This window comes from Hylobates moloch, unplaced genomic scaffold, assembly GCF_009828535.3.
Source record: "Hylobates moloch isolate HMO894 unplaced genomic scaffold, HMol_V3 SCAFFOLD_19, whole genome shotgun sequence".
Taxonomy (NCBI): Eukaryota; Metazoa; Chordata; class Mammalia; order Primates; family Hylobatidae; genus Hylobates; species Hylobates moloch.
The window spans coordinates 20,146,063-20,159,063 of record NW_026652294.1 but is presented as its reverse complement, the minus strand read 5'-3'; the positions used below and the strand labels follow the sequence as shown (position 1 = coordinate 20,159,063).

At 47.8% G+C, this 13,001-nt stretch overlaps 1 protein-coding gene across 6 annotated transcripts in view; it reads left to right on the top strand.

Moving 5' to 3' along the window:
• Positions 1–2,962: 2,962 nt before the first annotated feature.
• The window catches only part of SYN3 (synapsin III), a 565,053-nt gene continuing 555,014 nt past the window's right edge, over positions 2,963–13,001 (top strand). For 2 of the 6 annotated variants that reach the window (XM_032140020.2, XM_032140018.2), the window contains exon 1: positions 2,963–3,052. The gene's annotated coding sequence lies outside the window, so the exon portion shown is untranslated. Of the gene's footprint in view, positions 3,053–4,163; positions 4,182–8,676; positions 9,102–13,001 lie in introns of those variants that run through there. The other 4 variants (XM_032140021.2, XM_058431177.1, XM_058431176.1 and 1 more) reach the window with 3 other exon arrangements.

The following is a 13,001-nucleotide window of genomic DNA, read 5'->3' as shown; positions in this document are numbered from 1 at the left end:
CTCATTACTGCAAAACCCTTGGTGATATATATTGAGAAGTGGCTACAATACATTGAATTTTCAGTAGAAACCATTAAGCACTCCTGCATCTAATTGCCATTTTTTCTTATTCAGAGTGCAATAAAAAATAATTTTCCATGCAATAATTTATCTGGCTTCTCATCTAAACCTCTATCCTATTCTGCTTCCTCTTTCCTTCCTTGCTTCAGACTGACAGTACTGAGGTCTTTTAGATTTACAGACCCAGACATGAACACACAACTTCCATGTTTCACCAAGCAACGTTCCTGTGCATATTTGAAAACCAGTAGTTAAGAAAAATTATGATGATGTTACAGCTCCAAAGGTTACAGCTGGGAGGAGTCTTGGAGGAGCTGTGCTCTAGCCTGAGGGAAACTGAGGCTTAGAAGATATATGCCAGGTAGATGGAGGTAGGGGCGGGCCAAATGCCATTAAAGACTATGCTGGGTTTTTCATTTGGGATTTCCTTGATCCTCTTATTTCCCATTATTGTTCTCATCCAATCTGGACAGACACTATGAGGGTTTCTTTAAAGGGGTGGAGGTATTGTCTAATCCAGAGGTGGAAATAGTCCCTAAGGGGATAAATCCAGCCCATACATGGGTTTGATCTTGTCCAACAGTCTTGGCCAATACAGTCTTTTAAAAAGTTTTAGTTAATTGGCTGGGTGCGGTGGCTCACGCCTGCAGTCCCAGCACTTTGGGAGGCCGAGGTGGGCGGATCATGAGGTCAGGAGATCGAGACCATCCTGGCTAACGTGGTGAAACCCTGTCTTTACTAAAGTTTGAGACCAGTCTGGCCAACATGATGAAACCTGTCTCTACTAAAAATACACAAATTAGCCAGACATGGTGGTGGGCGCCTATAATCCCAGCTGCTTGGGTGGCTGAGGGAGGAGAATTGCTTGAACCAGGGAGGCGGAGGTTGCGGTGAGCCGAGATCGCACCACTGCACTCTAGCCTGGGTGACAGAGCAAAACTTAGTCTCGATAAAAAACAAACAAACAAACAAACAAAAAACAGAACATCTGGCAACTCTAGGTGGGTCTCCATTCACATATGGCAAAAATCAGTTGGAGCTAAGCAGTGACTGTCACCTTAGGCAGGTGTGCATACCTCAGTCTGTCACAAGCCCCATCCCTCCTTTCTATTATACCCTGCCAACCTCACTTAGTACATGACTACCCAGCCACGTCGGTATTAAAGTTTGTGATCCTTCAGCTAGTCTTATGCCCTCTTAGTTACTGAGGTTAGAGTCACTCCCTCTTAGTTACTGAGATCATGTACTAACGCTCATGCAGTAAGTGGAAGATGCTGGGTAAGAACCTTCTTGATCTTGGAAATAGTACCATTACTCCACAGTGGCTCAAGCTAAACACCTAGGAGGTTTTCTTCTTTCATCCCTTTATGTCAACCCCTGTCATAGTCTATTTTGTGCCACTATAACAGAATATCACAGACTGGGTAATTTATAAGGAACAACAATTTATTTAGCTCATGGCTCTGGAGGCTGGGAAGTCCAGGATTGAGGGGCTGCATCTGGTAAGGGCCTTCATGCTGAGTCATCCCACGGCACAAGGCAGAACAAGAGAGCAGCAGAGGGGTGGGGAGAAGGCCACTCCTGACATTAATGGAATCACCTCTTAAAGGTCCCACCTCTCAACACTGTTGCATTGGGGATTAAGTTGCCAACATATGAACTTTGGGGGACATATTCAAACCATAGCATCCCCTAAATCCAGCCTAATCCATCATCAAGCCTTCCTGTGCTACTTTTGACACACATTTCAGTGGGTCCACCTTTTCCCCATCTTGCTGTCACCACCCTGGTCTTCATCACCATAATCTCTTGCCTGAATTGTTCCCTCCAGATTGATATGATGAAGCCCTGACCCTCACGGTGGCCTACAAGGTTCTGGGTGATGGTGATTCCACACTAGTCTACCTCTCTGGCCATAACCCACTCTCCCCTTGCTCACCTCACTCAACCACCCTGGGGGCCAGTTCCAGCTTCAGAACCACGCATCTGCCCACCCCTCTGTCAGCAATGCTCTTGCTTCAGCCCTGGAATCGTTTTTGTCCTCCAAGTATCCAAAATCACAAGTGGCCCAGAGATCACCCTAGGTATAGCAGTCCTAGACCCCTTTCTTTTTCTTTTCTTTTTTTTTTTGGAGACGGTGTCTAGCTCTGTTGCCCAGGCTGGAGTGCAGTGGCTCTATCTCGGCTCACTGTAACCTCCACCTCCTGGGTCCAAGCAATTCTGCCTCAGCCTCCCGAGTAGCTAGGACTACAGGCACGGGCCACCATGCCCAGCTAATTTTTGTATTTTTAGTAGAGACGGGGTTTTATCATCTTGGCCAGGCTGGTCTTGAACCCCCGACCTCGTGATCCACCCGCCTCGGCCTCCCAAAGTGCTGGGATTACAGGCGTGAGCCACCGCGCCCAGCTGACATTCTCTTGTTTTTTTCGTTTGTTGTATATAACCTACCCCCACCCCCACTCCATGCAAAGTCCACGAGGACTTTGTCTTGTTCCCTGTTGCATCCTGGCCCTAGGGCCTAGCCCACAGCCTGGGACATTTCCTGACAAGGGGCCGTGGTTTCTCTGAGGTGCCACCTGAGGTCCGGGAGGTCAGCTGACTTTCCCAAAGGTGGATTCCAAGGACACTGCACTCTTCGCACTCCCCGAGGGGCGTCTAGACACTCCTGGGACCCAGAATTATTAGCTAACTGGGCTCCTGAGTCCGGTGAGAGCTCAGAGTCTACAAGCAACTTTCCCTGCCTGGAGAGGTGAACCCAGCAGGGAAAAGGGAAGGGGCGTGGGCGAGGGAGTGGGCGCGGGTGGGCGGGGCCGTCCGGGGGCCTCGTTGCCCGAGCCAATGGGGCGCCGCGGCGCGGGGAGGCCGGGCCGCCGGGCGGGGGCGCTCGCGCGCGTTGAGGGGCAGAGGCTGAGCTCCCGGGACCCGAAGCGGATCGACTGGCGGGCGCCGCGCGGAGGCACCTCCGGGCGCCGAGTTCCTGGCGGCTCGCATGGTAAGCGGCGCGCCGCCGCAAAGTAGACTTTGTGGGGTTTCTGACAGCCGGGAGACCCCACCTCGAGCGGGGGCTGCTGGTGCTTTCTCGCGTCGGGCTGCGTCCCCGGAGCTCCGGCTCTGTGTCCGCCGGATGCAGGCGCACGGAGGGGCAGGGAGGGAGGCAAGGAGCCGCGCGCCACGGTGTCTCCTCAGGCTGCCGCTGCCGGGGCCCTGGGCCGGTCCCTGGGACAGACAGGTCGGCGTGCGGGGGCCGTCTGCCGGGCCCGGGAGCCGGGGGCGCGCAAGACTGTGGATCCTAAGACTGCCTCCACCCAGCGCCCGGCCCGGGGAAGAGCTTGCGGGAAACCAGGAACCGCAGCGGCCGGACCTCTGCTCTGCGCCGGCTCCTAGGACCTGCCTTAGGTCCCCAGACCCCTCATGACCTGTTGCCTTGGGTTTGGGGGGTCAGACTTGTCATGCCATTTCCTATTTCCAGTCATCCCGGGGGCAGGATGAAATCTCAGAGTGGTTCCCTGACCAAGCTAGAAGCAGAGAATAGCTCTGGATACAGCACCTCGTGTATCTATCCAGCACTTACTTGGCTCTTTCTGAGTGCCAGGCACTGTGCCAAGCCCTAGCAGCATGAAGAATGGCCTTGGGGAGCTCCTGGGGCTAAGAGGGACAGCAGGAGGAGCAATTGCAGTGCAGGGTAGTGCGGAAGACTCGAGGTGGAGAAGAGGACGGTGAGGAAGCCAGGAAGGCTTCAGAGAGGAGGTGACCATTGACTGGAAGTCGGAGGTTTTGCCAGGCTGAAAAGTGTGTTGGGGGTGGGAGTTGATGGGGAGCAGGAATTCCAGGTGGGTTTTCTTGTGTAAAGGTAAAGAAACTGAAAGGGTCCGGTGTCCTGACCTAGAACATCAGATAATTCTACAGCAGATAATGGAGTAGGACCGGGTCTTCTTGTAGGTAGGAAATGAGCTGTCGACATGGCAGGGAGCTAAAACCTGCACAGACCTTAAAGTGCAGCCTTAGAATATTTAGAATTTTATTCTGGAATGAAGGAGGGCCGTGGAAGAATTCTGATCAGTGATCAGGTCCCTCTGGCAGCTCTGGGGACAATGGATGGAGGCCGGAGCATCAGAAAGCTGGTAAGTTGTAGTTACTCTCTGGTCCTTGGCTGCAAATACTCTTCTCTGCTTAAGGGAGCCCCCTCTGCCCCGGAGCCCTGCTCCCTGGCTTCTGGACATGGATTCAGGCAAAGAGATGCTGTCCGTGTAATGCTTGCTTCTGCAGCCTGCACATCACTTTGGTATTGTTTCTGGAGCCTGTGACCTCAGTCTTGTCATCAGGACTCTGAAGGGTGCCTCTGCTCTTCTTTTCTCATCTTCAGGCCGTCTGTGTGCCCTTCCCCTCTGCCTGGGCTCCCCTTTCTGTTTCACAGAGATCCGGTCTCAGCCATTGGGGGCAAGGCTGTGTGTAGATTGGTGTCGTAGAAAGAACGAGGGCTTGCTGGGAAATCAGACCAGAAAGTCACTTTAGCCATAGGCTTTGGGGACATTAGCAACCTTCATGAACCTTCTTTTTCTGATTTAAAAGGAAATCATCATACTCACCTGTCATGGTTCAGATTCCCTGGAGAAAGAACTGGCGCTTCTGAGATTTGTGTGCAGATAAGGGAAGCAGGATTGGGCAGACAGAGATGTTGAGCTATGGTGCAGTGCAAGAGAGACCTCAATCCCTCCCATGAGACAAAGAGACGAGGCCTTTGAAGCTTAATGTTGATCAGCCAGTGGGTGCAGGCTGGTCCTAGGGAGGGAGCTAGGATGTCCCTTCAGCAGGACAGTTCCTGACTAGAGACTCAGCTGGGAGCTGGAGTAACCAACACTCTGGCAGCTGGACATGGGGAAGTCATGAGTGTCTTGGTCTTGGAGGGGGTTGAGCATTTCCCCATGGCATCCACTACACTACCTCACAAATGAAGTAGTGCTTTGTACTGTGCCTGGTCTGTAGTAGATATCTTACAAGTATTCATTTCTCTCACCTTTAAGTTTCGTGACTGCACCTGAAAATTAGTTTTGGAATTCGAGTTGAGTCAGCTTTTGTGAGGAGCTTTTAATAATAATAGCCACAAAGACGCTGCTTCCCTTTTTTGAGTGTCTTATTATGTATATACATTCTCTCCTAGTTGTCCAATAATACTCCGACTTAGGTACTTTTATTCTCATTTTATAGTAAACCCAGTCTCTTCCAAAACCCAACTGAGTTGATGTTCTTTTGCCACAAAATAATAATTATAATAATGATAACAATCACTCACAACTCTATGATTTCTTACACTTTCCAAAGTGCTTTCATTGGTGGATTGATTGATTAATCATTCATTCATCCACTAATTAATCAATCAATGTGTATTGAGTGTCTCTTGAGGAGTAGGCACTGTCCTAGGTGATGGGGAGAAAGCTCAGTCTATTAGAGGAGATAGACATTAAATACTTGGATTCATCAAAAGCAAGTGTTGAGGGATGGAACATTGCATTGCATAGCCAGGATGTGACAGAAAATAACAGGCTCTTTGTCCAATTGACTCCTTGCCTTCAGTTTCAATATAACCTCGGAAAGGCCTTCTGTACCCCCTCCCTTTTATTCTCCCTTCATAACAGTCATTTATCTATTTTATTTACTTTCCTATTGTTGGTCCTCCCCTTTAGACTGCAGACTCCGGGGGATCATACGTTGCTTCATCCCAAGAGCCTACCACAGGGTTTAGCACATATTTCTTAAATGAGTGAAATGAATGAAGGGTGGATGTGCTTAACAGGGTAGTCAGGGAAGGTCTCCCAAAGGAGTGATATTTACACTGAGATCTGGGGAATGAGGAAGATCCAGCAATGCCAAGATCAAGAGACAGAGAGAACAGCTTATTCAAAGACCATGAGGTGGAGGAATGGAGCCCATTGTGGTTGGAGCGCATAGTGGGCAAATTGTGTGGAGTGGCCCGAGATGAGTTTGAAGGCAATGTAGTCTTGGAGGCCATGCTGAGCTTAGATTTTTATCTAAAGTGCAACAAACGAATCATTGAAGGATTTTAAGCCTGATATAATAGTGTATATTTGTGTGTTGTCTGTTATGCCTCTGGGAGGAAAACTCCTTGAAGAAAGATGCTTAGTAAATATTGCTTAAATGAATGGATGATCTGGTTTATGTTTTAAAAGGAGTCCCGCTCAGCTACCAGGTGAGAAGAAAGAATGAGATCTTGTCACAGTTGGAAGCTCAGTGAGCGATATATTGGTGTCTGGGCTAGAGGACAGCAATAGCGTTGGAGAAAAGTAAAAGGATTTGAGCTCTATTTAGGAAGCAAAATGGACAGGACTTGCTGATACTTTAAATGCAGGGAATATGGGAAAAGGGTGGGGATGAAGGATGGTGGCCAGCCTTCTGGTTTAAGATTGGTTGGCTACTGAAAGTCTGGCAGCTCCATCAGTAAGTGACTGAATAAACAAAATGTAGTATAACATACAATAGAACGTTACTCAGCCATAACAAGGAGTGAAGTATTAATACATGCTGCAATGTGGATGAACCTTAAAAATACTATGTGAAAACGTGTTTTAAAAGCCAGACACAAAAGGTTACATATTGTATGATTCCCTTTATGTGAAGTATCCAGAATAGGTAAATCCATAGAGACAGAAAACAGATTGGTGTTTGTGCTGATCTGAGGGGGAAGTGGGACTGGGGCTTGACTGCTTAATGGCTAAGTGGTTTCCTTTTGGGGTGATGAAAATGTTTTGGAACTAGATAGAGGTGACAGTTTGCACATCATCATGAGGATAGTAAATGCCACGCATTGTTAGTTTAAAATGGCTAGCTTTTAGTTATGTAAATTTCACCTAATTAAAAAAAAAAAAAAAAAAAAAAGGTTGGGTGGATGGGAGCACTATTCACAAAACAGACTAGGCGAGGAGCAGGTTGTGCTTAGAGGATACAATTCAAATACTCTTTTGGAGATGCCCGTAAAACATCCACAGGCATTGGCTGTGAGTCTGGAGTCGAGGCGGGGAGTCTAGGCTGGAGATATAAATATGGCAGTTGTCAGCACTTAGATGTCAGCCAATAAAATGGATGAGTTCGAGCGTGAGAGAGAGAGGAGGAGAAAATCAGAGCTTTGGATCATTCTTTAATTTGATCTTTATAACTATTCATAGGAGAGTGTGATTATCCTCATTTTTAGATAAGGACACCAACCCCCTCTCCCCTGTCCAAACGAACTTGCCCAAAATCAGTTTGTTCCTGTGAGTCTCCAGACTTCCAATCCTTTGTCTTTCCCATCTCAGTGTGATGCCATTTAGAACTTCGGCAAACACTTTCTCTCCCTTCTTTCTGTCATGATTGAGTATTCACATGTGGCAGGCACTGTCCAGGTATATGTTAGTGGAGAAAGTAGACATGGCTCTGATCTCATGGAGTTTATCCAGTAAATAAGTAACTGCAGCCCACGACTCCAGATGACCTTAAGAGCACAGAGCAGGGGCATCTATCCCTGTTTTGGGGGTTGGCAGGTGGTTGGGGAAGGCTTCCAAGAGACAGTGATGTTTAAGCTGAATTTGCAACAGAAGCAGAAGGAATGAGCCCAAGGAAGAGAATAATCCACCATTGTCTTCATTTCCCCGTTCCTCCCAGGTTCCTGGCATTTTCCAACTCATCAAGAGGGTCTACATTTTCTGTAACTCTAGAGGCAATAAGTAAATAAACGGCTTGGTTTGACTTCAAGCGGGAGCTTCAAAAGGGTAGCAAGGTCGGGTCCCAACAGCCTGTCTTTCAAAGCAAGTCTCCATCTCTTGCTCAACTGACTTATCCTCTCTTTTTTTTGAAACGGAGTCTCACTCTGTCACGCCCAGGCTGGAGTGCGGTGGTGTGATCTCAGCTCACTGCAACCTCGGCCTCCTGGGTTCAAGTGATTCTCCTGCCTCAGCCTCTGGAGTAGCTGGGATTACAGGCGCCCGCCACCACGCCTGGCTAATTTTTGTATTTTTAGTGGAGACAGGGTTTCACCTTGTTGGTCAGGCTGGTCTCGAACTCCTGATCTCAGGTGATACACCCACCTCGGCCTCCCAAAGTGCTAGGATTACAGGCGTGAGCCACTGCGCCCAGCCTACTTATCCTCTCTTAACCTGACTTTTTATACTTGGGATATGGAGCCATTGTTCAGTGCAGGAAATAAGTGAGATGATGTAGCAAAGTGTTAGACACATGAAAAATGCTCAGAAAAATGTCATCTTGTTTGGAGAGGAAGACTTTCTGAGTTGATCAGTGGTTGCCACCCTCTGTACACTATTTAAAATACAGCTATCCATGCTCCCTTTGTAGGTTCTGATTTAGATGGCTTGAAATGAAAAATGATGATCTGTGTGTTTAGAAAACACCCTGGATGATTCTGATAAAAGCAAGTTCAGGAAGCGTTGGTTTAGACCAAATTCTCTTTGCTCTGATGAGCATGAAAGGGTTAAGCACCTAGAAGCAGAATTTTGCCTTCTAGGAATTATTAGCCAATGACAGTGCTGACTGATGATGTAATGTCTTTGGCTGGTGCTCCATTGGTTAAGTGTATTGTTTCTCTTGCTTCAGCTGTTTGAGGAGCAGAGCTGGAGCACAAGGGTTAATAATTTTGTGGAAACAGTTAGAGCTCTCTCTCTCTTTTTTTTTTTTTCGTTCCTCTTCTGCTAGGTGTAAGTATACAGCAGGGCCCTGCAGATTGTTGGCCTTCTCCTTCCAATAAACATCCACACTCTCCTTACACATCCATACTCTCCTCCTTTCCTCCTCCCAAGCAGAGCACATGTGTCCATAGTACTACGGAGGAGGAGAAGGAGGAGGAGGAGGAGAAAGAAGAGGAGGAGGAGGATTCTTTAGAGAAGAGAGCCCTTTCAAAGTTCCACGCTGCAGTCTCTTACTGCAGTCTCTCCTTGCCAGCGGGGACGGGCACAGCCCCAGGTCCCTCTGAATGAATTGCTAAACTGCCACCTGCTTCTGAGCATTGTTCAACCTGGCAGAATCCTTAGAACCAGGAGGTGAGCCCAACGTTTTGGAAGAGGGAGTGGGCCTGGTGGGAAGGAGCCGTGGGGTGCGGGGAGGACTAGCTCTAGACTGAAAGTCAGGTGCAAGCTCAAGCCAGTGGCTGCCACTGGCTTGTGATATGAGCTTGAGCAGGATGGTCTCCCTCTCTGGGTCTGTTTGCCAAAGTGCACGATGTGAGGCTTGGATTAGGGCCTTCCTAATCCAAGTTTTAGCAGACACTGTCTAGGGATCGTGCTCACCAGGAGCTACAAGGAAGCATGTTCTTGGTGTAGCTTTCTGTCAGATATTCCCTGAAGATACACGCTTTCTTTTGGGAATCTGGGCAGGAGGGGAGCTGGTCAGGTTATCCCTGTATCTCTGAAACCAATTCTAACCCGGTTCCTCCTTATATTATCTGAGCTCCCTCTAGAGTACTCCAGCTCAGTCCAGTGGCCCTTGTAGAATCTGGGCTGAGGTTTCTCCAGAGACTCTTGAATGGTCTCATGGATTTTGATCATGTCATTCGGGGGGACCGTTGTGTCCCTGACCCTTGAGTTGTTGGTGTGCCTTAATGTATTTGGGCACTTTTCTAGGTGTCCCAGGCTGGGGCTCTTAGGGGTGAGGAGAGGAATTCTTTTTGTGTTATGGATAGCATAATTGTGATTTTTTTTGTTTGTGTTTAACGGGACATGGATTATTGCCTCTGCCTAAAACTTCTCACCTTGTCCAGAAAGGGGCCCAATGTAGGCATGTGTGCCTCAAGATGTAAATTGAAATGAGTAGATGTGGGGAAGGGAGAGGGGAGCAGAGCAGCTGGGGAAAACTGCTAGCAAGAAACATTGACCTTCATTTCATAAGTAATTCAAGAAATCCTTGCCTTTCATAGACACACCGCAATGCTGGCTATCTCTTGCGGTCCTCCAAAAATATACAGAATTGGAAAATTTTTCTATTTTTAATTTTTCAGAATTGGGTTATAAGTGATGTGTTCTCAGTTTTGGAGAATGGGGCCTACAAAGGGTTATCTTTGTGTCCTGTGTGGTCCTTGGTGTTTGCCACCCTATGTTCTAGGCCAGGCTTTGCTGATGTAGGTCCTTGAGCAAGTCACCAAACCTTTCTGAGCCTCAGTTCCCTCCCTTGTAAATCGCAGAGGTAGAAAGGTGTTGGACTTGCTGATTTTTGCAGCCCTTCTAGGTCTGGCCCCCTGGGCTTCAGATTGCTATAAGCCTTTGGAATTTGAATATGTTGATGAAGTGGGCTCAGTGGGTAAAGAATGTTTGAATAAAGGGATACACAGTGTATGTCCTCTAGGTACTGGGTGCTTTATACGGGTTTTAACTTATTTCACCATCCCAACTGCACTGGGAGTGGGTAAAATTAACCCCAATCTACAGATGTGAAAATCAAGGCTAAAGGAGGTTGAATGACTCGTCCAAGATGATCCATTTGCTCAGTGGCAGGGCTGGTATTTAGAGCTGTGCAGGCAGATGTACTCAGGGAGGGATCCACGGCAGGATAATGGTGGGGCTGGAGCAGGAATCTTTTGTCTGCCTTTGTTTCCTTGCATGCTGTTCTCTGTACTAGAAGTCATGTGCTGGTTTTGAGATAAACTAGCTCAGCCAGGTCACTGTAGCTTATCCACTCACTGTCTGTGACCACAAAAGACTGGAGGACCCTGGTTCTGAAAGGGACCTTACAATTCTTTGGCTCAAGCTCCTCAATTTGTTTTGCTTTGTTTTTTTTTGAAACAGAGTCTTGCTCTGTCACCCAGGCTGGAGTGCAGTGGTGGGATCTCAGCTCACTGCAACCTCCACCTCCCAGGCTCAGAGATTCTCATGTCTCAGCCTCCCGAGTAGCTGGGACTACAGATGTGCACCACCACACCCAGCTAATTTTTTGTATTTTTAGTAGAGATGGGGTTTCACTATGTTGGCCAGGCTGGTCTCGAACTCCTGACCTCAAGTGATCCACCTGCCTCAGCCTCCCAAAGTGCTGGGGTTATAGGCATGAGCCACTGTGCCTGGCCAAGCCCCTCAATTTGTAGCTGAGAAAATGGAGGTCCACAGAAGTTAGGGGATTTGTTTCCTGTCACTTGATGAGTTGACAGATGAGAAGAAATGGACACAAAGACTCCCTGTCTTAGGTGTTTGGAGTTGTATTTTTATAACTTTTTTTTTTTAAGAAAAAAAAAAACCATTCATTTGAGACACAAGGGGTGAGTGAGTTGCATTTAGTTATTCTCACTTCCAGGCCCCTTTCCAGTGCCAAAAGATTGGAGTAGGCTTATGGAACACCTCCTCTGCTTGGCTTATTTATTTTATTTTTTTTTTTGAGACAGAGTCTCGCTGTCGCCCAGGCTGGAGTGCAGTGGCGCGATCTCGGCTCACTGCAGGCTCCGCCCCCCGGGGTTCACGCCATTCTTCTGCCTCAGCCTCCGGAGTAGCTGGGACTACAGGCGCCCGCCACCTCGCCCGACTAATTTTTTGTATTTTTAGTAGAGACAGGTTTCACTGTGTTAGCCAGGATGGTCTCGATCTCCTGACCTCGTGATCCACCCGCCTCGGCCTCCCAAAGTGTTGGGATTACAGGCGTGAGCCACCGCGCCCGGCCTCTCTGCTCGGCTTTGTGGCTGGTGTCTGAGACACAGAGGCGACAGGCAAGCTGAGTATAGACCTGGTCACTTTCCTTGAGCAGGCTCAGGCTGTGTTTCCTGGGGTCGTCTAGCTCACAGGTTAGCAATCCTTCCCAATGGATGGGCCGAGACCCTGACCCTTTGGCACCGAATCTGTGCCACTGTAAGAGTGCTTTTGCCATATGACGTGTGGTTTTTGTTCTTTGTCTTCCCGACTAAGAGGCATGCTTCCAGAGCACAGCTCCCAAAATATTGAATTTAATTAATTGGTGGAGCTGCCTAATGGGCAGGCGGGTGTCAATAGCTAGGATGAGCACTCAGAATAAAAACCACCCAGTGGTTATTAAAAAGCACAGTGCAGATACTTGACCCTTTTCATGATCACTATAGCATTAAGAAAGTCTCACCCAAATAACAGGCTTCAGAAATTCAAATTATTATCATAGGAAAGAGGAGTTATAATTATTCTGCAGGGCTGGAGGGCAAAGCTAGCTGCAGCAGTGGAATTTGGAGAGGAGCAGATGGCAGATAGAGGAAGAACATGCTGGTAGTGGAGCTGTCCAGCAGGGGGAGCCCACCTTCCAAGGCCCTGTCATCATTGAAGCCCTGGCAAGGAGTGGAACTTGGCAATCTGTAACTTCCTTTCTAGATCTAACATTTCTTGATTATCTGTCAAGCAGGAGTAAATTAGAGGACGCTAAGGGTACAGCAACACTGCGTCTTACTCATTTTTTAGGCTTTCAGCCCATTGTATGGTGTGAAAATCATGTGTAGCCAAAAATACCCTAAAAGTATTTTAATGGCCAGAAAGTTGCATTATACATGGTTTTTGTGTATGAAACCCTGAATAGTAATTCCCTGTGCTATCCAGTGTGCAAAACTCTGGCCTACAGCAAAAGAAGTAGAAAAAGAAGGTCAAAAAAGAAGTTGTCTGCATCTTCGTGCTGCTCTGTTTTTAAGGTAACTGTCAAAATCTCTAGGGCATGGGGTGAAGGAGAGGGAATTCTTAGGAGTATGTATTTGCTTGCAAGGTTTCTGTCATTTAATTTGGATAAACAGCCTCCAATACCTTAATACGTGTTGTTTCAGTCCATTTTGCATTGCTATAAAGGAATATCTGAGACTGGGTAATTTATAAAGAAAAGAGTTTTATTTGGCTCAAGGTTCTGCAGGCTGTACAAGCATGGCACCAGCATCTGCTCAGCTTCTGGTGAGGCCTCAGGAAGCTTTAACTCATGGCAGAAGGCAAAGGGGTAACAGGCATGTCACATGGTGTGAGAGA